General features: G+C 46.1%; 1 protein-coding gene across 6 annotated transcripts in view; it reads left to right on the top strand.

Moving 5' to 3' along the window:
* Positions 1-27,231, top strand: part of LOC139273324 (maestro heat-like repeat-containing protein family member 1) — a 329,897-nt gene that overhangs the window by 291,174 nt on the left and 11,492 nt on the right. For 4 of the 6 annotated variants that reach the window (XM_070890108.1, XM_070890105.1, XM_070890109.1 and 1 more), the window contains one exon: positions 17,767-18,025. The gene's annotated coding sequence lies outside the window, so the exon portion shown is untranslated. Of the gene's footprint in view, positions 1-8,777; positions 8,861-10,766; positions 10,946-17,766; positions 18,026-27,231 lie in introns of those variants that run through there. The other 2 variants (XM_070890110.1, XM_070890106.1) reach the window with 2 other exon arrangements.

Genomic DNA, 27,231 nt, shown 5'->3' with positions numbered 1-27,231 from the left:
TCTGGCCTCCTTCCCTCCCTCCCTCCTTCCCGTTTAGCTCCCGCTCCCTCCCGCTCCACGTCGGCGGCGGCGGGGCCTGCCCGCCTGCCTGGCATCTTGCTGGAGGCCCGCCCCGCCCGAAGTCTTCGGCGGCCCGGCCCGGCATCCGCGTCATCGTCGGGGCCCACCAGCCCCGCCCAAAGTCTTTGGCACGGCCCGTTCAGCCTCCCTCTCCCCCCACCCCCGCTCTCCTCTTCCCCCCCCTCCCCCCCTCTCCTCCCCACCCTCCCTCCTCCTCCTCTGCCCCCTCCCTCCCCCTCCCACTTCCTCTTCCCCTCCCCCCTCCCCCTCCCCTCTCCCTCTCACCCCTCCCTCTCACCCCTCCCTCCCCTCCTCTTCCTCCCTTTCCCTCCCTCCTCCTCCTCTGCCTCCTCCCTCCCCCTCTCTCCCTCACTCCCCCCTCTCCCTCACTCCCCCCTTCTCTCCCTCCTTCCCCCTCCTCTTCTACCCCCTCCTCCTCTCCCTCCCCCTCCTCCGCCTCCCTCTGTCTCCCCCTCCCTCTTCTCCCCCCCTCCCTCCCCCTTGCTGACAGAGAGAGAGAGAGAGAGAGAGATACTGGGAGGGGTGGGGTGGGGGCATCCCAGCACGCTGTTGGAGAGCTCCTGGTGAGTAGAAATGTAATTTTTTATTGATTGATTGATTTTGTATTATTTTTTTTATTTTAAATTTTTAAATTTTTTTTTGATTTTATTGATTGATTTATTGATTTATTTATCATTTATTATTGATGATGGCTCTTTATTTGTAAAAGTGATGTGTTTCATGTTTGTAAACCCACCTTCCCAACCCCCATCTCTCATTCCCTACGCCTGACTTTCTAAGTGTAGGCAAGGTTTTTCTGAGCGTACAAAAATCTACACTTACTCCGTTCTAAGTTAGTTTGGAGTAAGTTTTCGCTGCCTAAACTTGCAAAACAGGCGTAAGTGGCCGGACACGCCCCCTTTTGGAAAAAAAAATCTGTCCTAAAATGAAACTGTTCTAACTCACTAGAATTGGAGCAAACTAAATGCCGAGAATTGCAGTTTCTAAGATGCTCCATTCTAAACTAGTTGCTCCAAAAAAATAGGAGCAACTCAGGCCGAAACTTGAGCCCTGAGGCTCAGTGGGTAACACTCTCACCTTCGAGTCAGACGGTTGTGGGTTCAAGTCCCATTCCAGAGACCTGAGCACAACAATCGAGGCTGACACTCCGTGTAGTGCTGCGCGAGTTCCATCTTTCGGACGAGACGTTAAACCATCTGTTCTCAGGTGGACGCAATCTGTTTTAGTGATGTCGGTTGAGGGATATATTTTGTCTCGGACAGCTGGGGGAACTCCCTGCTCTACTTCGAATAGTGTCGATCCATGAGATCTGTTCCATCCACCTGAGAGGGCAGACTCAGTGTATTGTCTCATTCGAAAGATGAGAGAGAGCAGATGGAAGAGAGAGAGAGAGATTGGGTTCAGGTATGATGCTCTGTATGGTCCAATATCCTGGCAGTCCTCGCAGTCCAAGCTGACATGTCAAAGCTCCTTGTGAGGGGAAGGTACTACAGACAACCACTGCCTGTTGGGCTGTAATTGGGCTTTGAGTTAATGATTTCTGAGGAGGAACAGGGTGGAAATCAACCAATAAACGATGAGACAACGAAGGGGAAAGGAAAGTTTATAATAAAAATGTAGTTTAAAATTACCCTCAGTCCACAAACCGCTCCTCACCCCACCCTCCCGCCAAATGAAATTCTTGTTTACCGGTTTATTGAGGATCACGTGTGATCTGAATCCATCCACAGACAGGAGAGCCTTTCCAAACTCCTAAAAAAGCCGTGCTCACAGTGCTACCGGAATCACACTGGGGCTCTAGATTGCACAATCACTCATTGTCAAGATGTTGTCTTATTTCATGATTTTATCCCCCTGCAAATTCCACCATGTTTTTTCATTACAAAGAAATTCAAATCGAAGTGAAAGTCAGAAGGGAAGTAAGCTCCTTGTCTGAGTGAAAGCTGGCAATGTTCCAGCAATGGTGCAACTTCACTTACCAAGCGGGAAGATTTTAAAACCACCTTTCTTTGCAAACCATGTTAATCGGCCTAGTGAGCACAGACATTGCCCAGTTTAGCAACAAGTCAGCAAAGTTACAGCTTCAATTGCTGATCTGTGCTGAGCTTGCTGTTTACAACTTATACACAGAGCGGTTGAGGAACAATTAGCTTCAGCACTGCTGGGCTAAGGGGTTTAAATAAACCCAACCCGGGCAGGGGCTCCCCTCTCCTGATGGTTACCCTGCCATTCCTGCTGGGAAGATCACATGTCTGAATGGCCAGTGAGGAAAGGACCAAGCCCAGTTACCAGGCTGCACAGTACCCCAGCTTCAGGGTTAGAAGAGGCGAGGGCCCAGGGGCAGCACGGGCCAGCCCACACTGCGATATGTGTGAGCACTCGGTCTGTGCAGTAGAGCTGGTCTCCAGTCATGGGTAATCCTTGCCACTGGACCAAGACCTAGCTCTCTCAAGCCCGTGTGGTGGCTGATGTGCAACGGTCACCCCACGTTAAAAAAATCCATTCACAGGCATCTTCCACCCTTCAGGATGTAGCTCGGGTCCTGGAATATTAGGTCCTTCATTGAAACACCTGTGAACTCGTCCCTTTTTGTGTGGAAGCAAGTCATCCTCGACAGTCCCTTAGGGACTGCCTAAGACGAAGAAGACCCCAGCCTCGCACATGAAAGTCCAAGAAGGTTAGCCGAATGGGGAAAATTGGTCAATGAAATTGTCGGGCTTTCTTTCTGATGCTAGAGAGGAGACGGAAGACGGTGCTCTCACCAGGAGCCGTCCACGCGAGGTTGAAAGAAACCAAACTCTCAAACCTCTCAAAAATCGCAAAATACCAAACAAATTGGAAATATTAAACTTACGGGAAACCCTAAACCTATTGCTGTTTAAAATGCAGGCGTTTATATCAAGGGACAAGTAAATGCGCTTACTGTAAAATTCACACTAGGAAATCCAGTCTCTCTGGATTCAAACCCAGATCCGAGATAAAAGGGCAACTTTCCAAATCAACAAGTCCGGCCCCGACCACCACAGCCCCATAGTCCCACCCCACCTCTCCCACCCCCCACAGTCATGTCCCATGTTCACTTTGTCGCTGCTGATGGGGATCTGCACCCTCCATATATAATGGGAGATAGTGGAGCAAGGATTTAAATCTGGGGTCTCACCCTCCTCCCCCGTTATCCCCTCAATCTGGGGTCTGTCACAGCTGGTCCTCTCCCTCCTCCCCCGTTACCCCCTCAATCTGGGGTCTGTCACAGCTGGTCCTCCCCCTCCCCCGTTATCCCCTCAATCTGGGGTCTGTCACAGCTGGTCCCCCTCCTCCCCCGTTACCCCCTCAATCTGGGGTCTGTCACAGCTGGTCCTCCCCCTCCTCCCCCATTACCCCCTCAATCTGGGGTCTGTCACAGCTGGTCCCCCTCCTCCCCCGTTACCCCCTCAATCTGGGGTCTGTCACAGCTGGTCCTCCCCCTCCTCCCCCGTTACCCCCTCAATCTGGGGTCTGTCACAGCTGGTCCCCCTCCTCCCCCGTTACCCCCTCAATCTGGGGTCTGTCATGGTTGGTCCTCCCCCTCCTCCCCCGTTACCCCCTCAATCTGGGGTCTGTCACAGCTGGTCCCCCTCCTCCCCCGTTACCCCCTCAATCTGGGGTCTGTCACAGCTGGTCCCCCTCCTCCCCCGTTACCCCCTCAATCTGGGGTCTGTCACAGCTGGTCCTCCCCCTCCTCCCCTGTTACCCCCTCAATCTGGGGTCTGTCACAGCTGGTCTCCCTCCTCCCCTGTTAGCCCCTCAATCTGGGGTCTGTCATGGTTGGTCCACCCCCTCCTCCTCCCGTCTCCCCCAATCCCAAGTTAGAAGCACTGCAAATACTCTTGGGATGTTCCAGGGGTTCTTTTAATGTTCCCAAAAAGGAAGAGTAAACCTGAGGATTTTAGAATTCAGCAAAGGAGGACCAAGAAATTGATAAGGAAAGAGAAAAAAGAGTATGGGAGTAAATTAGCAAGAGACATAAAAATAGATTGTAAATGTTTCTATAGGTATGTAAACAGGAAGAGATTAGTGAAAGTAAACGTGGGCCCATTAGAGGCAGAGACAGGAGAAATTATAATGGGCAATAAGCAAATAGCAGAGACATTAGATGAATATTTTGTATCAGTAAAGATATAGTACTGGAGAAATTGATGGGACGAAGTGGCGACAAATCCCCTGGACCTGACGACCTGCATCTGAGGGTTTTAAAAGAAGTAGCTGCCGAGACAGTGGATGCACTTGTAAAAAAAGCAGGGAACTATAGGCCAGTTAGCCAGACAGCAGTCGAAGGCAAAATGATCGAATCTGTTATTAGGAACATGGTGACAGGCACTTCGATGATATGATTATATAAGAATTAGGAACAGGAGTAGGCCATCGAGCCCCTCGAGCCTGCTCTGCCATTCAACAAGATCATGGCTGATCTGGCCGCGGACTCAGCTCCACTTACCCGCCCGCTCCCCGTAACCCTTAATTCCCTGATTGGTTAAAAATCTATCTATCTGTGATTTGAATACATTCAATGAGCTAGCCTCAACTGCTTCCCTGAGCAGAGAATTCCACAGATTAATAACCCTCTGGGAGAAGAAATTCCTTCTCAACTCGGTTTTAAATTGGCTCCCCCGTATTTTGAGGCTGTGCCCCCTAATTCTAGTCTGCCCGACCAGTGGAAACAACCTCTCTGCCTCTACCTTGTCTATCCCTTTCATTATTTTAAATGTTTCTATAAGATCACCCCTCATCCTTCTGAACTCCAACGAGTAAAGACCCAGTCTACTCAATCTATCATCATAAGGTAACCCCCTCATCTCCAGAATCAGCCTAGTGAATCATCTCTGTACCCCCTCCAAGGCTAGTATATCCTTCCTTAAGTGAGGTGACCAAAACTGCATGCAGTACTCCAAGTGCGGCCTCACCAATACCCTATATAGTTGCAGCAGGACCTCCCTGCTTTTGTACTCCATCCCTCTCGCAATGAAGGCCAACATTCCATTCGCCTTCCTGAGTACCTGCTGCACCTGCAAACTAACTTTTTGGGATTCATGCACAAGGACCCCCAGGTCCCTCTGCACCGCAGCATGTTGTAATTTCTCCCCATTCAAATAATATTCCCTTTTACTGTTTTTTTTCCCAAGGTGGATGACCTCACACTTTCCGACATTGTATTCCATCTGCCAAACCTTAGCCCATTCGCTTAACCTATCTAAATCTCTTTGCAGCTTCTCTGTGTCCTCTACACAACCTGCTTTCCCACGAATCTTTGTGTCATCTGCAAATTTTGTTACACTACACTCTGTCCCCTCTTCCAGTCATCTATGTATATTGTAAACAGTTGTGGTCCCAGCACCGATCCCTGTGGCACACCACTAACCACCAATTTCCAACCTGAAAAGGACCCATTTATCCCGACTCTCTGCTTTCTGTTAGCCAGCCAATTCTCTATCCATGCTAATACATTTCCTCTGACTCCGCGTACCTTTATCTTCTGCAGCAACCTTTTGTGTGGCACCTTATCGAATGCCTTTTGAAAATCTAAATACACCACATCCATCGGTACACCCCTATTAGCCAGTGTCAACATGGTTTTATGAAAGGGAAAGCGTGTTTGACAAAAAGCATTCGATTAGGTGCCACGCAAGAGGTTATTACACAAAATTAGGACTCATGTGGATGGGGGTAATATACTAGCATGGATTGAGGATTGGTTTATGGTCATTTTCGTGTTGGCAGGCTGTAACTAATGGGGTACCGCAAGGATCAGTGCTTGGGCCTCAGCTATTTACTATCTATATCAATGACTTAGATGAATGGACTGCTTGTAACATATCAAAGATTGCTGATGATACAAAGTTGGGTGGGAAAGTAAGCTGTGAGGAGGTCACAAGGAGGCTGCAGAGAGATATAAACAGGTTGACTGAGTGGGCAAGAACATGGCAAATGGAATACAATGTGGGAAAGTGAGAAGTTATCCACTTTGGTAGGAAAAACAAAAAATAATATATTTTGAATGTTGAGAGATTGGGAAATGTTGGTGTTCAGAGGGACCTGGGTGACCATGTACACCAATCACAGAAAGTTAACATACAGGTACAGCAAGCAATTAGGAAAGCAAATGGTATGTTAGCTTTTGTTACAAAGGGATTAGAGTATAATAACTTGTATTTATATAGCGCCTTTAACGTAGTAAAACATTTCATGTTCTTATTGTCCCGATGTGCTTCACAGCAGTGTTACAGACAAACTGATAAATTTAACACCGAGCAACACAAGAAGAAATTAAGGCAGATGACCAAAAACTTGTTTAAAGAGGTATGTTAAAGGAGGAAAGAGAGTTAGAGAGGTTTAGGGAGGGAGTTCCAGAGCTTGGGGCCCAAGCAGCTGAAGACACGGCCACCGATGGTTGAGCAGTTATAATGAGGGATGTTCAAGAGGGCAGAATTTGAGGAGTGCAGACATCTTGTGGGGTTGTGAGGCTGGAGGAGATTACAGGGAGGGGCGAGGCCATGGAGTTATTTGTAAACAAGGATGAGAATTTTGAAATCAGGTGTTGTTTAACCGGGAGCCAATGTAGGTCAGCGAGCACAGGGGTGATGAGTGATCGTGACATGGTGCGAGTTAGGACACGGGCTGCTGTGTTTAGGATGACTTCAAGTTTACGTGCTGTGGAATGTGGGAGGCCGGCCAGGAGTGCGTTGGAGTAGTCAAGTCTAGAGGTAACAAAGGCATGGATGAGGGTTTCAGCAGCGGATGAGCTGAGGCGGAGGCGGGCGATGTTACGAGGGAATAAATAAATAAATAAGTATAAGAGTAAATAAATCTTACTACAATTATACAGGGCATTGGTGAGGCCACACTTGGAGTACTATGTACAGTCTGGTCTCCTTACACCTAAGGAAAGACATACCTACCTTAGAGGGGGTGCAATGAAGGGTCACTGGACTGATTCCTGGGATGGGGGGGATTGTCCTATGAGGGGCAATTGAGTAGACGAGGCCTATATTCTCTCGAGTTTAGAAGAATGAGAGGTGATCTCATTGAAACATACAAAATTCTTACAGGGCTTGACAGGGTAGATGCAGGGAGGATGTTTCCCCGGGCTGTGGGGAGTCTAGAACCAGGGGTCACAGTCTCAGAATATGGGGTCGGCCATTTAGGACTGAGATGAGGAGAAATTTCTTCACTCAGAGGGTGGTGATTCTTTAGAATTTTCTACCCAAGGGGGCTATGGAGGCTCAGTCGTTGAGTATATTCAAGACGGAGATCAATAGGCTTTTTTGGATATTAAGGGAATCAAGGGATATGTGTATAGTGCAGGAAAGTAGAGTTGAGGTAGAAGATCAGTCATGATCTCATTGAATGGCGGAGCAGGCTCGAGGGGCTGAATGCCTGCTTCTAATTCTTATGTTCTTAAGTTTCTAATCAAGGGCTTCGATAACTGCCAGATCTAACCAAGGACTCCTTGGCCTGTTGGGAAAGCATGCTGGGAAACTGAGCCTTTCCAATATGTAAAATATCTAAATGAGCATGTATAGGCCTCGTCTACTCAATTGCCCCTCATAGGACAATCCCCCCCATCCCAGGAATCAGTCCAGTGACATGGGGACAAATTTATAATAATCCTACAAAATTTGTGCTCCAACATGCAGTCTTGAGGTTTTAAGACAACAATTCACAGTTTGATTCCATACGGCTGGCAGCTAAGTAATTTGAGCAGAGTCAGTCAGGTCTCATACTTGGAGACATAAGAGATTACACGCTGGATTATATTTATAAAGTCAGGACGTTGCCTCCTAGTATGATTGCAGTAAGATGGAATCCAGAAATATATCGAAGAAGTTAAAAAAGTGACAGAAATATGCAGAAGTCGGCACGGGTGTGGTGCCATTTCTCACTCGTAGCCAAGTAAGGTCGGAGTTAAAAGATGCATTTGAGTTATGGGGCCAGAAGCATTGCACACTCATTCTCAGCGGTCGCTTGGCGGGTAAGTGCAAAGTTAGCCAAATGGGCAGTCGTTACCGGAATGGACAGTAAGTTCAAAAATTTAGGCCCAGGCTGCGGTTGGGCCTATGGAGGGGGGAGTACCTGAAGACAGAAATGATCATGAGCAAAAAAACACATACATAGCATTCCCGAGAAAGTTTTAAGCCTAATCGCCGTGGTAACATTTTAAATACATAATTAATTAATCTTTCACTGACCTTTCTTGGCAGGGTTCCCCCTTACCGCCCTGTTTAAGCAGCTTTTACAGGATGGGCCTCTCGACGATCTGGACGCCGGCGGCTGAGCCCAAACTTACGCCCTGGCGGTTATTCTCGCCATTGCACATGGGCGGTCTGGTTCCGGTGGGCGACTTCTGATGTGGCCGATACCATGGAAAAAAAACTTGTGTGCAAACTCTAGCCGGGCAAAAACCAGCTGTAACGCCAAGAAAATCGCCGACAATGAAGCCGAAAGTTTGCCCCATGGAGTCTGATTCCGACTATCACTCTGTCGATTAAAAAACAACAAACTGCAGTTGCTGGAAATCACATGTAAAATACTGGAATCATTCAGCAAATCAGGCAACATTTACGGAGAGAGAAACCGAGTTAAAACTCCACCTTGTGATGAAAGGTCATTGAACAAAACCATGAATTGTGCTTCCCTCTCCACAGATGCTGCCTGAACTGTTGATTGGGAGAAGGTGGACAGGACAGGCCATACATGGCCATATTGGAAGTACCTTCCTTTTCTCGGTGACACTGCACATTAACAGGTAGATGCCACTGTCCTGGCTGCACTGGAGCAGTTTGGCCCGAGGAGCGTCAAGCTCTGGTGCCTGGGCCTTCTGCACCTTACCTGGGAGATTTGCTGTGCACTGGGCACTTCCCTGTTGCATGTGGAGTGAACCAGTAGAAATAATCTTTCACTATTCTAAAAAAGGAAGAGCGTTAAACCCACCCACTGCAGGCTGGTCAGCCTAATGTTGGTGGAGAAACGTTTAGAACCAATAATCCAGGGCAAAACTCATTGGCATTTAGAAAAGTATGAACTAATAATTGAAAGTCAACACGGATGTGTGAAAGGCAAATCGCGTTTGACTAATTTGATCGAGTTCTTTGATGAAGTAATGGAGAGGGGGGATCAGGGTAGTGCAGTGGATGTTGTGTATATGGACTTTCAAAAGGCATGTGATAAAATACCACGTAACAGACTTGTCAGCAAACTGAAAGACCATGGAATTAAAGGGCTGCATGGATACAAAATTGGCTAAGGGACAGAGAGCAGTGTAGTGGTGAACTGTTGTTTTTCAGACTAGAGAGGCGTGTGCAGTAGTGTCCCCAGGGATCCGTATTGGAAGCACTGCTCTTTTTGATATATAGTAATGACCTGAACTTGGGTATAAAAGGCAGAATTTAAAAGTATGGCGATGACAAAATATTTACGAAAGGCTATACTTGCTTTGGAGGCAGTTCAGAGACGGTTCACTAGGTTGATTCCGGGGATGAGGGAGTTGACTTATGAGGAAAGGTTGAGTAGGTTGGGCCTAGACTCATTGGAGTTCAGAAGAATGAGAGGTGATCTTATCGAAACATATAAGATTATGAGGGGGCTTGACAAGGTGGATGCAGAGAGGATGTTTCCACTGATGGGGGAGACGAGAACGAGAGGGCATGATCTTAGAATAAGGGGCTGCCCATTTAAAACAGAGATGAGGAGAAATTTCTTCTCAGAGGGTTGTAAATCTGTGGAATTCACTGCCTCAGAGAGCTGTGGAAGCTGGGACATTGAATAAATTTAAGACAGATATAGACAGTTTCTTAAACGATAAGGGGATAAGGGGTTATGGGGAGTGGGCGGGAAGTGGAGCTGAGTCCATGACCAGATCAGTCATGATCTTATTAAATGGTGGAGCAGGCTCGAGGGGCCGATTGGCCTACTCCTGTTCCTATTTCTTATGACACGAAACTCGGAAAGGTAGTAAACAGTGAGGAGGATAGTAGCAGACTTCAGGACGACACAGACAAAGTGTTGAAATAGCAGTCACACGGCAGATGACATTTAACACAGAGAAGTGTGAAGTGATTAGTTTTGGTCGGAAGAATGAGGCGAGGCAATATAAAGTAAGGCCTGGACTTTCCACTTTTTTTGCATCGATACCGCCCACTTAACGTCAAGATGAGGTATAGTGCCCAGATATCGCCCATTTAGCAACAAAATGGAAACTAACGCCCATGTATCACTCACTTATCGCCCAGCGTTACTTTCGGCATGTAGTTAACGCCAAGAATTAATAATACCGCCTGCCCACTTTTTTTTGCCGTAAAGATCAGAATGGGCAAAACTAACACCCATAATATCGGCAAGCGTTACTTTCAGCACCTCGGCCACATAGCGCCAAAAATATCGCTCGGCGAAAAACCCGCTGAGCAAAGTTGCTCTCACCTGATCTAAACCCAGCGATATGGACGCCATGTTGTAAATCGGAGGTCGGTTCATATAAAAGGCTGCTTCAAGTTCTGGGGAGTTTTGATGTACTGTGCATCATTTGAACATCTAAACAAACATCTTATCATACTGTGGACGATTTGAATTTATTTGAGGTGTTTCAGTAAATTTATTGTTTGTGAACAATAGGTATAATACTGATTGTGATTGTAATGGGGCCTGTAATTTCTCAGGCAGTATTGATGACTACGCACATGCTGCAGACTAGAGATGGGAAAAGGTATATTGAAGAGCATTATGCGCCCAATCAAAGAGGTGGCAGACTGAGGAGGAGGACGAGAACTTACACCCCATGCATTTACAGGGAGAAGTGGACTTCTCTGAGACAATGCGCAACAAGGTCATGTGAAAGGTAAACTTGCGCAAAACATAAAAACAGATAGTAAAAGTTTTTACAGATATATAAAACGGTAAAGAGTGACTAAAGTAAATGTTGGTCCCTTAGAACATGAGAAGGGGGATTTAATAATGGTAAATGTGGAAATGGCTGAGACTTTAAACAATTATTTTGCTTTGGTCTTCACAGTGGAAGACACAAAAACCATGCCAGAAATTGCTGGTCACAGGAATGTGGGAAGGGAGGACCTTGAGACAATCACTATCACTAGGGAGGTATTGCTGGACAGGCTAATGGGACTCAAGGTAGACAAGTCCCCTGGTCCTGATGAAATGCATCCCAGGGTATTAAAAGAGATGGCGGAAGTTATAGCAGATGCATTCGTTATAATCTACCAAAATTCTCTGGACTCTGGGGAGGTACCAGCGAATTGGAAAGCAGCTAATGTAACGCCTCTGTTTAAAAAAGGGGGCAGGCAAAAGACAGGTAACTATAGGCCAGTTAGTTTAACATCTGTAGTGGGGAAAATGCTTGAAACTATCATTAAGGAAGAAATAGCGGGACATCTGGATAGGAATAGTGCAATCAAGCAGACGCAGCATGGATTCATGAAAGGGAAATCATGTTTAACTAACTTACTGGAATTCTTTGAGGATATAACGAGCATGGTGGATAGAGGTATACCGATGGATGTGGTGTATTTAGATTTCCAAAAGGCATTCGATAAGGTGTCACACAAAAGGTTACTACAGAAGATAAAGGTACGCGGAGTCAAAGGAAATGTATTAGCATGGATAGAGAATTGGCTGGCGAACAGAAAGCAGAGAGTCGGGATAAATGAGTCCTTTTCCGGTTGGAAATCAGTGGTTAGTGGTGTGCCACAGGGATCAGTGCTGGGACCACTACTTTTTACAATATACATAGATGACCTAGAAGAGGGGACAGAGTGTAGTGCAACAAAATTTGCAGATGACACTAAGATTAGTGGGAAAGCGGGTTGTGTAGAGGACACAGAGAGGCTGCAAAGAGATTTAGATAGGTTAAGCGAATGGGCAAAGGTTTGGCTGATGGAATACAATGTCGGGAAGTGTGAGGTCATCCACCTTGGTAAAAAAGCAGTAAAAGGGAATATTATTTGAATGGGGAGAAATTACAACATGCTGCGGTGCAGAGGGACCTGGGGGTCCTTGTGCATGAATCCCAAAAAGTTAGTTTGCAGGTGCAGCAGGTAATCAGGAAGGCGAATGGAATGTTGGCCTTCATTGCGAGAGGGATGGAGTACAAAAGCAGGGAGGTCCTTCTGCAATTGTATAGGGTATTGGTGAGGCCGCACCTGGAGTACTGCATGCAGTTTTGGTCACCTCACTTAAGGAAGGATATACTAGCTTTGGAGGGGGTACAGAGACGATTCACTAGGCTGATTCCGGAGATGAGGGGGTTACCTTATGATGATAGATTGAGTAGACTGGGTCTTTACTCGTTGGAGTTCAGAAGGATGAGGGGTGATCTTATCGAAACATTAAAATAATGAAAGGGATAGACAAGATAGAGGCAGAGAGGTTGTTTCCACTGGCCGGGGAGACTAGAACTAGGGGGCACAGCCTCAAAATACGGGGGAGCCAATTTAAAACCGAGTTGAGAAGGAATTTCTTCTCCCAGTGGGTTGTGAATCTGTGGAATTCTCTGCCAAAGGAAGCAGTTGAGGCTAGCTCATTGAATGTATTCAAGTCGCAGATAGATAGATTTTTAACCAATAAGGGAATTAAGGGTTATGGAGAGCGGGCGGGTAAGTGGAGCTGAGTCCAGATCAGCCATGATCTTGTTGGATGGCGGAGCAGGCTCGAGGGGCTAGATGGCCTACTCCTGTTCCTAATTCTTATATTATAAAAATCATTTAATAAGAACATAAGAACATGAGAACATTTGCATAAAATCATAATTATAGCTGTAAAAAACACCCCACCCCACCCCACAACAAATTGATGATTTTAATATCATTGATAAAAGTGTTCACATTTCAAACAAAACTTCATAATCAAAGAACAGAAATGCAAAAAAACAAGGTACCCCCTTCCCCCAACCTCCCAACAAAATAGAAACCACAACATAAAAATACTGTGACCAATACAACTCCTGTGGCCATGCACCTCACTTTCCTTCCCCCCCACCCCCCCCGCCCGACCCCACTTCTCCTCCCCACCTCTACCCCTTCCCCTCCTGACCCCAAGCCGCCTGGCTGAGGAGCTCCTCGGGCACTCTTTCATTGGGGGGGATGACGGCAGAACCGCTGGTTGGCCAGATACGTGAGAGAATGGTCCAGATGTGGGAACATCCTCCGAGACAGAAGCAAGATCTTCCTCCTGGCTCTCCTGTCATTGACAATGGGGGTGTGGCACCTTGGGGTGCAGTGCCATGCTCTGGGACTACTGGCAGCCCTCTGCCACCAGCGTTCCTGGCTATCACCTCCAGGGCCTCGGCCATCCACAGCACCTACTCGGTCATGGTGGCCAGCTGTTGGGATATGCCCCCCATTGTCTGGAGGATTTGCTGACCTATCTCAACACTCCTCCCAGGTAAGTGTACTATGTCCCCGCTCAGATCTGCCACTTGTGGAGCAGCCCTGCTGCGTCGCGCCTACCTCCACGTAGTCGGCGCCGTCATGGAGACACCTCGGGTGCCCTGCAGCAAGGTGCTTGGGCCCGGTACCTCCACGGTGGAAGAGGGCATGGCCACAGGAGCACTAGATGTAATCGGTGTCGAATGCATTATGGAGCTTGGCGATGCACGCTCCTCGAAGTCCGCACTGTCATCCGTGGAGAAGGCACCCTGCAGCTCCATGGGCGAGAATCGGGGCTCCTCAGCACCAGACGGACGATCGTCCGGCGAGTCCGGCCCCGCACCCCCAACTTCTTGGCTCAGTGCTGTTGCATGGGGCCGTGCTGTTGGCTGAGCTACAAAACATAAATGAGGTTATTAGAGGAGAAGGGGGTGCTAGGGTCACAAAGTGATTCCAACGTTAAACACAGCATATGCACGACAAAAGCAACACCGCTATCAAAATCATCACAGGCATCACATTTCATGACCATCACCAAATTCTGCATTGCAATGATTCTCATGAGGCCATCATTATTTAGAGGACACTTTTATCAATCATCTATCATATGTTATTATTCGGATATGAGTGGGTGTGGCATCTATTGACTTTACATCATGCAATGGTGTATACTTTACTCACGTGGCATCACATCAGGCTCTGTTGCTGCCTGCATGGCCAACGGGGGGTGGGTCCCCACTAGTGCCAGCACCCGCTCCTCGATGTCAGTGAACTCGATGATGACTGGTGGCCCGCCAGCCGTTTGCCTCTGCTCGGCCCTATTCTTCATAAGCTTCTTCTGTCAAAGGTAACACCAGCACGACATGGCATGAGATCACTGCGTGAGATCATTGCTAGGTAATGTCACAGAGACTGATACAACACATGATCTGCAGATTTAATCATTATTATTCCGAAAATGATCATTTTTTACCTAAAGACATGCATCGTCAACGCAGGCTTTGAGTAAAACATTCCCGGTATAAGTGCAAGACATCACATCTGATTTTAATCACTGATTGCACTTACAATTCACATGTAAATAAATGTAATACTTACTCTGGCGGATCCGACAAGGTCGTTCCAGCGCTTGCGGCACTGGTTGCCCAACGAGACCACCTCGGCTAAGTCAACCCAAATCATGCTGTACCTGCCCTTAGAGAGTTTGATGGGACAGTTTTGAGGGAGCTTTACTCTATATCTAACCCGTGCTGTACCTGCCCTGGGAGTGTTGATGGGATATTGCAGAGTGAGCTTTACTCTGTATCTAACCCCATGCTTTACGTGCCCTGGGAGGTTTTGATGGGACAATGTAGAGGGAGATTTCCTCTGTAACTAGCCCCGTGGTGGACCTGCCCTATATAAGGGGGGGTGGGGTGATGGTGTGTTTGTGGTCTCTATGAGGGGGTCAGGTTCCCTTCTGACCAACTTGAGTGGTTTCGAATTGCTCCCCCTCTCTTGGGTTCTGTACTGTGGATTTATTTTGGAGGGGGGGTGATAAAAGTGCAGAGGACGCTGGTTTGATGCAAAGAACTTTGTTTTTATTGCAGTCAAAGTAATACAGGCTTATTACTCTAGTAAGAAAAATACACGGCCAAACTTCCAATCACTAATAAAGAACAATACAAGGAAAGGTACAAGGTCAAACTTATAATCACTCTAATAAAGTACCATACACTAAACATTGAAAGGGGGTTGCAGTAAAATTATACCTCCCACCTCCCAATACCTAATTCTAACTAGGTTAGACTCCAGGGCAGGCAGGGACTTATGCTGACCAATCCTTTTGATAGTTAACGGTAGATGGTGATGTTCTTCCTTCCTTCAGGACTTCAAGACTTCGAGGCTGGAGAGTCAGTTTACCACTGTCACATTGGTTTCTCTCCTTGTCTTGATGAGGTAGTAGCGACCACCTCTCTCCCCCACTCTCTCTCTCTCTCTCTCTCCTCTCCATCTAACCTCTGTTGAAAACAGTGGCCAGTTATACGATTTCAGTGTTCTAATCTTGCTGCCCAATCTGTTCACAATCCTTTGTATAATTTTGGCGGGCTTGGTTCTTCTTTGTAATATTTTGTCGGGCTCGTTAAAGTTGATATGTCTTGGGTGGGTTGATGTTCGAAAAACTGTTTCCTGATGGAAATATTAGTTTGGTAATTGCAATGTCCTTTTGTGCTTAGTCTTTCGCATACAGGCTGGATTGGGCCTCTTTGTGATGTATATGCTAAAATAGTTTGTCCAGACCCATGTTGATGGGGAGCTATCTCTGGGTGATACTGTGATGTTCATGTCTCTCATGGCGAAGGATTTTCAAATACTCATTCTTCCAGACAGGTTAACTCAGTTCTCACACCCAGACAGTTCCAATAATTAAGTGGGCTTCTTTTGTTCCCTCGGTCCGCCCACAGGCTTGAATTTGTCTTGTAAAAGTTCATAACTCTATTAAAGTTCGTAGTTTCTTCCATAAGCACTTTAGAGTTCCAAATTTTTCGGTCGATAGTCCCAAATGAGCTTTCCTTTCAAATGAGCCCAAACACGGGGGGTTCTGGTGAATTTTGCTCTCTTCAGTCCCCACTGTTGCCACTCTACACTCCTTGAGTGTCAAACAAGGTAAGCAAAATTCCTGCTCAACCTTCCCTGCATTTATACTAGCTAAACATTACCCTGCATCCCCCGTTGAAATGTAATGCAATTTACAGGCGAATACAGTCATTACAATTCGGTTATAGCATAAAGAGGGTATGATGTCCCTCTTTTACTCGGTTTCCACAGTAAAATAACGGTATACAGTCATACACAACTTCAAATAAAGTCAAACAAAGCACGTAGTCAAAACACATTCTCAAATCACATAAAAGGTCCATAGTCAAACACGTTTTAAGTTCAGTAAAATAAAGGTACATAGTCAAAGCATTTAAGTAACACGCTTACAATACTCGCGATGTTGCGGTTTACACAGGTATAATCAAACACAAATTAAACATGGTAGTATGGTGTCACCCCTCCCTGCGCGATTCCCAAGTTCGGCCAAGGAGCGTTCAGCACCCTTTGGTGCCTGACCTGACGGCCTCTGCGTTTCACTCGGCAAGTGAGACACCATAAGTAAAGAATAATCGCGAGTTGACAGATAACTAAAGTGTGGGAAGCAATTCGGATCCAGACTGGGACTTCTAGATTTCTGAAAAGGTCCCACCAAGGCGGAATTGTGATCTCAAGAATCTTTTTCCCTATCTCAATGGTTTTCTGTTCTGGAGTGTAGAAATAATACTGCACACAAAACACACACAGGTGGAAATGCTAAATACAGAGAAGCACCGGGCCGTCTCCAACATCCGCCAGGCAAAATGGGAGGCAGTCCTATCACCACATGATTGACTCGGATTAAGGAACTCATTTCACGGGTCAAATAATGAAAGAAACTTGTCGAATATTCAGTACTAAGCAGAAGTTTCACATCCCATATCACCCCCAGAGTTCAGGGTAGAGAGAATGAATCGGACCCTTAAAACCGCCTTGAGCAAGGCAATACAGGAAACAGGGCAGGAATGGACTGAACTCCTACCGACAATATTAATGAGGCTGCGTGCCACACCAAACAGAACCACGAGATTAACCCCGTTTGAATTAATGACCGGACGCGCAATGAGGTTACCAGAAGGAATAGTGACAGCCGATTTAGGCCCCTACGACACAGAATCAGAAAGTATGTGAGGGAATTGAGTGAGCAGTTGATAGGTATGTGACAGGAGGTCCGAGAAAGGCAGAAGGAGGAAGATGAAGACAGTGAGACAACCGCCTCGGCTATAATCCCCGAGGTGGGGACGAAGGTAATGGCTAAGGAAGTGGCAGAGGAACCAGGGTTCGCACCTAGGTGGAGCAGCCCATATGAGGTATTAATTAGTAGCAATACGTCCACTTGCGTGAATATGAAAGGTAGGGGCCGGTGGAAGCACTGGTCCCAGCTGAAAGAATATAAAGGTACGACAGATGGCGGAACCTGGGCTAATCCCAGTAAAATACTCCTTAAGTTACGCTTTAGAGTATAAGGAGTGGAAGGACGAACTGACAGATGGACTTTTTAGAGGAGTAGGATGTATCTTTGTAATATTAGGGGTACTGGCTATAATAAAATGGATCTGGAAAAGGGCACATGCCCGGAAAAATGGTGCAAACAATCGGAGAAACGGTGCAAACAATCTGGTTGAAACAGAAATGATAAAAAATTTAACCCCTGGGATGCCAGGCTGTAATCTCTCAACAGAAAAAGAATGTGGCTCTTTGCAAAGATTCTGACAGGCGCCTTAACACGGGGACAACCGACTGAGGAACAGCAAGGCGTGTATTACATGGATTCGGGTGACGGGTGTGAGACTGGAAAACTAACGGTGGCGGTTGAAACAACAATAGACTTAAAGTGCAGCGTTGGAATGCTGTACCTAAAACAATCGACAAAGGGCTTGAAAAACCTGTGGAAATGGGGCAGTACGGAATGAACAATTTGGGTAAGTGAAACCGCGGGTGTGTCAGGTAGACGAGCTGGGGTGGGAGAGGGAAAAATGCTCCCAGAAGGAAGGGGTGCAGATAAGGTGCACGCCACGGGACATTGAATTGTCAGGAGTATCTCAGCCAGGAGAGGACAAGCAAAGGTTGTGCCGCCCTCTAAATGCACACATGGGACCAGTGATGAGTGGTGCTGGGAGGTTGTTCCCCTAGGTCGACCCACCACCAACTACCACAGCCCTTGTTACTACTATGTTCCCCCCCCCCCCGCCCCCCCCGCCATCGGCACCCCTGCAGTGCCCAAATATGACCAGGGGAGCTCCAGGAGGGCTAGTAATAAAACGGACAAGAATCTACTTCGGGGTGCGACAGCGGGTGATTACAGTATTTTTAAACCTGACGGATATGACTATCCCCAGTTTCTGCGAGCCCAGAAAGTTGCATTATGTAAGCATCTGATACTACGAGCCTTGGAGGGGCCAGAGTCTAACACCATGAAATTTGTGGTGACCCGAAAGACAAGGAGGAAAAGGGGCATATTAGAAATGGCAGGCGTGGGCTATGCGGCCGGGGTCGTGACAGTTAACACGGCAGACCTTCAGGCCATAAATGAGCAAGTCAGTACTTCAACCTGTATCTTAAAGGGGCTGTCAGAAAGAGGAGATGATAACAACCAGCTACAGGCCCAATTAGAGGATGGGACTGAACGAGAAATACTGCAAGTAGCCCACACTTGAAAAGACCATGCAAGGACCATTAACCTGCTGAACGAGCGAACCGCTAAGGCAAGTGTGGCTGGTGTGTGCGAGGTATGGAGCATGGATGCTGGCCTCAGTGGAACATAATTTGGAACAGTTACAGAACGGGGAGGTCCCGGACTGGATAACCAACAACGTTTTTAAAACTTGGACGCTGGATAAAAATCCTGTTCAAGCCTGTCAGATTCGGAGGAATAGCCACGCATGGGTCCCGGAGAATAGATGTGTCACTGGCCACCAGAATATAATAGGGTTCGTAGTAAGCATTCCCCAGTATAAACTTACTGAAGGACAAAGTCGATACAAAGTTACAAACATAGGGGAAGTAAGAAATCAAACACGAGTGAGGTATCACAAGCTGCATCAGTATGTTATTAAAAATGGGAATCAGACCAAGGGCGTATCTATAACAGATTGTTATAAGAATAAACAAGTTATGTTATGTGGAGAGTCATTTCTGAAGGGAAAAGATGACTGTGGATACGACCAAAAAGAGGGATACGTCCTAAGCATCACCCCATGGGCATTGGACTATGTGACTATAACGGCATCACAAGGAGACGGACGGTGGTGCATCAGCACAACAGTCACTAACCTGACTGTGGGAGGGGTGATAACATGCCCCATCAAACGCCCTGACTTCTGTATGAAGCCTAAACACAAGATCAACATAGAAGGATATACAGTATACCCGGAGTTGCAGGAAGAGACCATTGACGGTAAATGGAAGATACGATAAAAGCGGGGTATAAAGATTTTGCAGAACCACGAGGACAATCGATCCCTAAGCTGAGGGAAGAGCAGACGGCACTGGAAAGGAGTGTGTTTGACCAACGAAGGAAATACGTTGTCTTCAAGGAACAAATTGACAAACTACAAAAGGGCACTGAGAAAGAACTGACTGACCCGCTATGGTATTTGAGAATTTACCATTTCGGACTGAATCTAAACATACACCCTTGGATCAGAATGATATCCCATGTGTTAGTCCTAGTGCAGCTGATAGTGGTGCTGATACTTGGGAGAATGTGCAGGCAGATACAAGAGACGCAGAGTGAAGGCATGGCCAAGGCCCTTTACCAAGAACGCAGAAAGCCTTTGCTGGATCCAAAAAGGGGAAATCAAACACAAAGACGGCACAAGTACCTGATATGAGTCGTGAGTGCCCCAATCCTATCGCCTGATCAACAAAACCGGGGCGGGAGATACACAAATCAAGGCAGGGAAAGGAAAATTGTTATTCATGATGGGTATTTGGGGTTACCATCTGATCAAATGGGGGATTGTAGGAGCGAAAACCTTAATCAGGAGAAAAGTAATTTGGTAAAATTAAAACATAAAGCAAGAAAGGCTGAAAGAAAGGTTTAATGTGTTCATGTTAGAATAGCTGAATCCCACATTCCAGCAATTAGGCTGATACACAGAGCAACAGGTCTCAAGGGCTAGGGCTTAGGTCAGAGAAATTCTCTGACGAGATAACACTTCTATGAGCACCCACAAAATTTATGTAGACAGCTCACAGAAATAATGAGCTTGAGGCCATCATGTTCCAGTCACACGAGATATTTGAATTAGAATAGCCAGATGGATCTGAGAGCTAGCTAGCCTGGGAACACGTTCACAGAAATGTGACACATAACCTATACGGGACTTTTCCCTAGCAACAGTGGCCATAACCGAATATACCAATGAAATCATTAGAAATTACTGTAACCAATGAAATTAATGTAACTGTAGTAACCAATGATATTGCTGTAATGTATGAACCAATGTATTAGTAGCAGGTGGGCGGGTACTGGTGGCAAATAACCAATGGAACACTTCCCCGCGTAGTTTCACCATTTTGACTGTATTTCGACTGTATAAAATGTAACTGCGCAGCCTGTCCCATTAGACTGCCGATTAGGAGCATTCAGTAGGGGTAGTGATGCAACCGGTTCTCCCTTGATTAATCAGGTTTTAATAAACAATTCTTTTCTCTATATACGGACCTTGTGTTGAGTGTTATATTTTTAAAAGTCCACAACAGACAGTGTAGAGGGAGCTTTACTCTGTATCTAACCTGTGCTGTTCCTGCCCTGGGGGTGTTTGATGGGACAGTGTAGAGGGAGTTTTACTCTTTATCTAACCCCGTGTAGTACGTGTCCTGTGAGTGTTTGATGAGGCAGTGCATGGGGAGCGTTACTCTGCATCTAACCCATGCTGTACATGCCCTGGGAGTGTTTGATGGCATAGTGTAGGGGGAGCTTTACTCTGTATCATACCTTGGGCTGTACCTGCCCTAGGATTGTTTGATGCGTCAGTGTAGAGGGAGCTTTACTCTGTATCGAACCCGTACTGTACCTGCCCTGGGGTTGTTTGATGGGACAGTGTATGGGGAGCATTACTCTCTATTTAATCCGTGCTGTACCTGCCCTGAGAGTGTATGTTGGACAGTGTAGGGAGAGCTTTACTCTGTATCTAACCAGTGCTGTTCCTGGCATACAAGTGTCTAATGGGACAGTATAGAGGCAGCTTTACTCTGTATCTAACCCATGCTGTACCTGCCTTGGGAGAGTTTGATGGGACAGTGTAGCGGGTGCTTTACTCTGTATCTAACCCATGCTGTACCTGCCCTGGGAGAGTTTGATGGGACAATGTAGGGGGAGCTTTACTCTGTATCTAACGTGTCCTGTACCTGCCCTGGGAGGAATTGATGGAACAATGTAGGGGGATCTTTACTCTGTATCTAACGTGTCCTGTACCTGCCCTGGGAGTGTTTGATTGGACAATCTAAAAGGAGCTTTACTCTGTATCTAATCCGTCCTGTACCTGCCCTGGAAGTGTTTGATGGGACAGTGTAGAGAGAGCTTTACTCTGTATCAAACCCCGTGCTGTACCTGCCCTGAGAGTGTTTGATAGGACAGTGTAGAGGGAGTTTACTCTGTATCTGAACCGTATTGTACTTGTCCTAGGAGTGTTTAATGGACAGTGTAGAGGCAACTTTACTCTGTATCTAAACCGTGCTCTACTTGCCCTGGAAATTTGATGGGACAGTGTAGAGGGAGAATTATTCTGTATCTGACCACTGCTGGACCTGCCCTGGGAGTGTTTGAAGGGACAGTGTCGAAGGTGCTTTATTCGGTATCTAACCAGTGCAGTTTCCGTCATGCAAGTGCATGATGAGACAGTGTAGATGGAGCTTTACTCTGCATCGAACCCATGCTGTACCTGCCCTGGAAGTGTTTTATGAGACAATGTTGAGGGAGAATTATTCTGTATTTGACGCCTGCTGGACCAGCCCTGGGAGTGTTGAATGGAAAGTGTAGAAGGAGCTTTGCTTTGTATCCTAGCCGTGGTGTACCATTCAAGGGAGTGTTTGATGGTACAGCATAGCGGAAGCTTTACTCTGTATCTAGCGCATGCTGTACCTGGCCTGGGAGTGTTTAATGGACAGTGTAGAGGGATTTATACACCGCATCTCACCTGCACTGTACCTGCCTTGGGAGTCTTTGATGGGACAATATAGAGGGAGCTTTACTCTGTATCTAACCCGTCCTGTACCTGCCCTGGGTGTGTTTGATTGAACAGTGTAGAGGGAGCATTACTCTGTCTCAAACCCATGCTGTACGCGCCCTGGAAGAGTTTAATGGAACATTGCAGATGGAGCTTTACTCACAATCTACCCCGTGCTGTACCTTCCCTGGAAGTGTTTAATGGGACAGTGTAGAGGGAGCTTTACTCTGTATCTAACCCGTCCTGTACCTGCCCTGGGAGGGTTTGATTGGACAGTGTAGAGGGAGCTTTACTCTGTATCTAACCTCCTGTACCTGCCCTGGGAGTGTTTGATGGGACAGTGTAGAGGGAGCCTTACTCTGTATCTAACCCATGCTGTACCTCCCCTGTAAGTGATTGATGGGACAGTGTAGATGGAGCTTTACTCTGTATCTAACCGCTGCGGTTCCTGCCCTGGGAGTTTTTGATGCAATAGTGTAAAGGGAGCTTTCCTCTGTATCTAACCCATGCTGTACCTCCCCTGTAAGTGATTGATGGGACAGTGTAAAGGGAGCTTTACTCTGTGTTATATCTTCAGTACAACTCACAAACACACACACAAGCCTTATGATGGCAGAATACTTCGGAACTCTAGTCAGATGACCTGTTCCCTCTTTATTTGTACACATCACTGGCTGCAGTGCCACAGTAGTCCACAGGTGGAGCTATATATATTACACTTCTCCCTCCTGAATGAGGAAATAATTATAACAAAATAATCATCATACAAACTTGCATGGTTATACCTTACAAAAGATATGGACTTATTTTGTCATATTTACAAATCAAGCTTAACCACTTGTTTTCTGTTTCGAAGAGGATACCTTCGCTCTCGAACAGAACCTTCCAAACATGGTGTCAAATTTAAACTCATTCGAGGCTGATCCTGAGGAAAGTTTTCCTCCAAGGGATGTCCTTGATTTCCATTTGAACTCTCTCTAACTTCAAACCGTTTGTCTGCCTGACTCGGACTCGGACTTAAATTCTGACTTCTCTCGGACTTGTTTCAGTACATTGGATGTAGGATATGCTACTGGTACTTTACTTGTATCAAAACTATCTGATGAGTCCAAAATAATTGAATCATTCCCACCTTCAACTCCTTTCACGTCTGTAGGTAAAATATGATCAATGTGATCAAACCTAACCTGTCCATGATCAAACATCTCGACCAAATATGTGCAAGGAGCACATATCTTCACCACTCTTCCTGGTAACCACTTTAAACCATTTATGGTGATGGTTCTTCACTCTCACCTTCTAATTTAATTTCACACTTCTCTCTTTTACTCCACTCTACCATGATTCTATTTCTGCCTTAATTGTTTCTCTTCTACGGACTGTACCAAGTTTGGTTTTAACAACGAGAATCTGGTTTGTGGCTGTCCTTTGAGAAACAACTCTGCTGGTGTTCTACCAGCAGTTGTATGAGGAGTATTACGATACATCATTAGAAAATTAGCCAATTTATGGTCCAATGATAAATGTTGTTTCTTTGGATTTGGATCCAACATCTGTTTGATGAGGACACGTTTTACAATTTGTATTATGCGCTCTGCTGCACCATTTGAAGCAGGGTGGTACGATGGAACCTTGGTATGTTTCACACCATTTTTGCTCGTGAACTGTGCAAATTCTTCTGAATGAAATTGTGGTCTATTATCAGAAACAATTTCTTCTGGGAGGCCAAATGAAGAAAATAATCTTCGTAAAATGTCTAATGTTTTACTTGTTATTTTCCACATTGGAAACACCTCGAACCACTTCGAATGGCTATCAATCACAATGAACAATTGTTGTCCTTCTAGCTCAGCAAAATCGATATGTAGCCTTTGCCACATCCTGGGAGGCCATTTCCATGGCTGTAATGGTACTGATGGTGTTTGCTTGCTTACCGTCATACACTGACTGACGATGTACTCTATATCTTTATCTAGATCTGGCCACCATAAGTAACTGCGTGCAAAACTCTTGGTCAAGCACATTTCCAGGCGCTGGTCATGGAGGTCTCCTAATAATTTGAACCTGAATTTATTTGGTATAACCACTCTTGTACTCCACATGATACAATCTTTATCGACTGATAATTCATTCCTACGAATGAAGAATGGATGTGTATCTTTGTCTGTTACCTGGTTTGGCCATCCATTTGCAATATAATCATACACCCTTGACATAACTGGGTCACGTTTGGTTGCTCTACCAATCTCTTCAGCTGTGACTGGCAGTTCATCAATGTATGAAAAATAGAACACTTCTTCCCTATCAGGTGTAACTTGTGGTGGGGAAGGCAATCTAGACATTGCATGAGCATTACTGAGATCAGCTGATCATCTGTATTCAATATCATATGTATATGCTGACAAAATCAAAGCCCAGCTCTGCATTCGGGCTGCAGCTAATGTTGGAACTGGGGACTTTGGATGGAGGATTGCTGTCAGGGGCTTATGGTCCGTAATGATGGTAAACTTACGACCATACAAGTATTTGTGGAACTTCTTGACCCCAAAAATTAATGCCAAAGCTTCCCTTTTGATTTGTGCAGAATTATGCTCACTGACACTGAGAGTGCGTGAAGCAAAAGCAATTGGTCTCTCCTCTCCATTATGTAGTACATGAGAGATTACTGCCCCAATTCCATACGGAGAGGCATCACATGCTAGCTTGATCTCCTTAGATACGTCATAGTGAACTAACATGATGTTCTTTACCAATTTGCTTTTACACTCCTTGAATGCTGTATCGCATTCTTCTGACCACTTCCAATGGACCTGTTTTTTTCAATAGTTCATTCAGTGGATGTAATACTGCAGCCAAATTTGGTAGGAACTTCACATAATAGTTCAAAAGACCCAAAAATGAGTGAAGTTCAGTGACATTCTTGGGAATGGATGCATTTCTGATTACATCCTGCTTTCCTTGGTTGGATGTAAACCATCTTTGTCTACTCTGTACCCTAAGTACTCCACGGAGTTTTGAAATAACTCACACTTGCGAGCAGACAATCTGTGCTTCTCTAGCCGTTTTGAGAACTTCATTCAATATGTTATTATGAATTTGCCTATTTGGTGCTGAAATTAGTATGTCAACTAAATAACATACTACCCCTTCAATACCTTGCAAAATCTGGTTCATCACCCCTTGGAATATGGCAGGGGTGGAAGACACTCAAAATGGTAGCCTATTAAATTGATATAGGCCTAGATGAGTAACATAGAAACATAGGGCGAGACTTTCCACTTCACATCGCCCATCCATGGCCCATCTATCGCCCCTTTTGAGCAAAAAGTGGAAACTAGGCCCAAAACATCGCCGGAAAAACAGGTTCCTTAATTTCCACTTTGATCGCCGAGATGACCGCCCAAATGATCGCCCACAAAAGGCCCATCCCAAGTTTTGGCACCTAGCATGCACTTCGCTGGGCTGATGCAAGGCCCAAAAGAGTGCTGGGAAATAGTTGCTGTTACTGGGCCTAAGAGAAGGAAATGGGCACTACGGACGCCATTTTGAACTTCGGAGGAAGTGGAGGCTTAGTTGTGAGTTATTTAGAACATTTATTTAAAGATAATTGTACTCAGAATATTGGGACAGGGAATATAAAGAGGTATTATCAAGCTATTTTTGGTAAATAGGTTTTGTATATTGAAATGTTTTTGTAAATAGCTTTTACATAGTGAAGTTATTTACTGATATTATTGGGGCCTATCAAGCTGACTGGTATATAACGTAGAGAGTACGGAGAGTGCAGAGTGCAGTGATTAGAGAGTATAGAGTAGAGAGATTATTAAAATTGGTGAAAGTAATTATCGATAGTGATATGGGGCCTATGCTTGCCCTGCTTTTAATTGCAACTGCTCACACACTGGTTACTGAAAGGATCAATCGAAGAGGTGGCACAGTAATGTATAGATGGAGACGAAGACAGAGGAGGAGACCGTACAGCCAACGAAGGTACTTGGAAAAGCAATCTTACCTGAACTTGTCTGAAAATGCTTGTCTTAGGAGGTTGCGATTCCGGAAGGAGGTCATCGATGAGATATGTCAACTCGTCAAGGGTGATCTGCAGCCTTCCAGCACCATCAGAACCGCACTGCCCGTTGAGGTGAAAGTTACTGCTGCCCTAGCCTTCCACGCATCGGGATCTTTTCAGGCGACATCTGCCATATCTCTCAGCACACTACACACTGCTGCATTCGACAGGTGACTGAAGCTCTTTATGCTCGCAGGATGGACTTCCTAAGCTTCCCAATGACCAGGGAGGCACAGACCGAGAGGGCTTTGGGTTTCTACAGGATATCACAGTTCCCCAAGGTACAGGGAGCAGTAGACTGCACGCACATTGCCCTGAAAGCACCCTTAAAGAACGCGGAGGTGTTTCGTAACAGAAAGGGGTTCCACTCACTAAATGTGCAGCTTGTTGTTGACCACAATTAAACAATTATGACAGTGAATGCTACACTTCCTGGCAGCATCCATGATGTGCACCACTTGCGTGAAAGTGCTATCCCTGACCTGTTTGCCAATCAGCCAGAAGGTCACGGTTGGATGCTGGGGGATAAAGGGTATGGCCTTGCAAGTTGGCTGATGATCCCTCTGCGTAATCCCGTCACTGAAGCACAGAAATGTTAGAATGAAAGTCACATAACGACTCGCAACATCGTTGAAAAGACAGTTGGAGTCCTAAAGCAGCGCTTCAGATGCCTGGATCATTCTGGAGGCAGCCTACAGTAGCACCCTGACCAGATTGCAGAGTTTATTGTGGTGTGTTGCATGCTGCATAACCTAGCTATAAGGAGAGGACAAGTAATGCCAGATCGGGCTGCAGGTCCACCTCCAGAAGGAGGGGAGACAGAAGAACCAGCCGGCGAGGATGAAGAGGATGAAGAGGCGGAAGAGGACGGGGGCGAGGACACAGA

This window comes from Pristiophorus japonicus, chromosome 9 (genome assembly GCF_044704955.1).
Source record: "Pristiophorus japonicus isolate sPriJap1 chromosome 9, sPriJap1.hap1, whole genome shotgun sequence".
NCBI lineage: Eukaryota > Metazoa > Chordata > Chondrichthyes > Pristiophoridae > Pristiophorus > Pristiophorus japonicus.
This window is presented reverse-complemented; position numbering and strand designations above follow the sequence as displayed.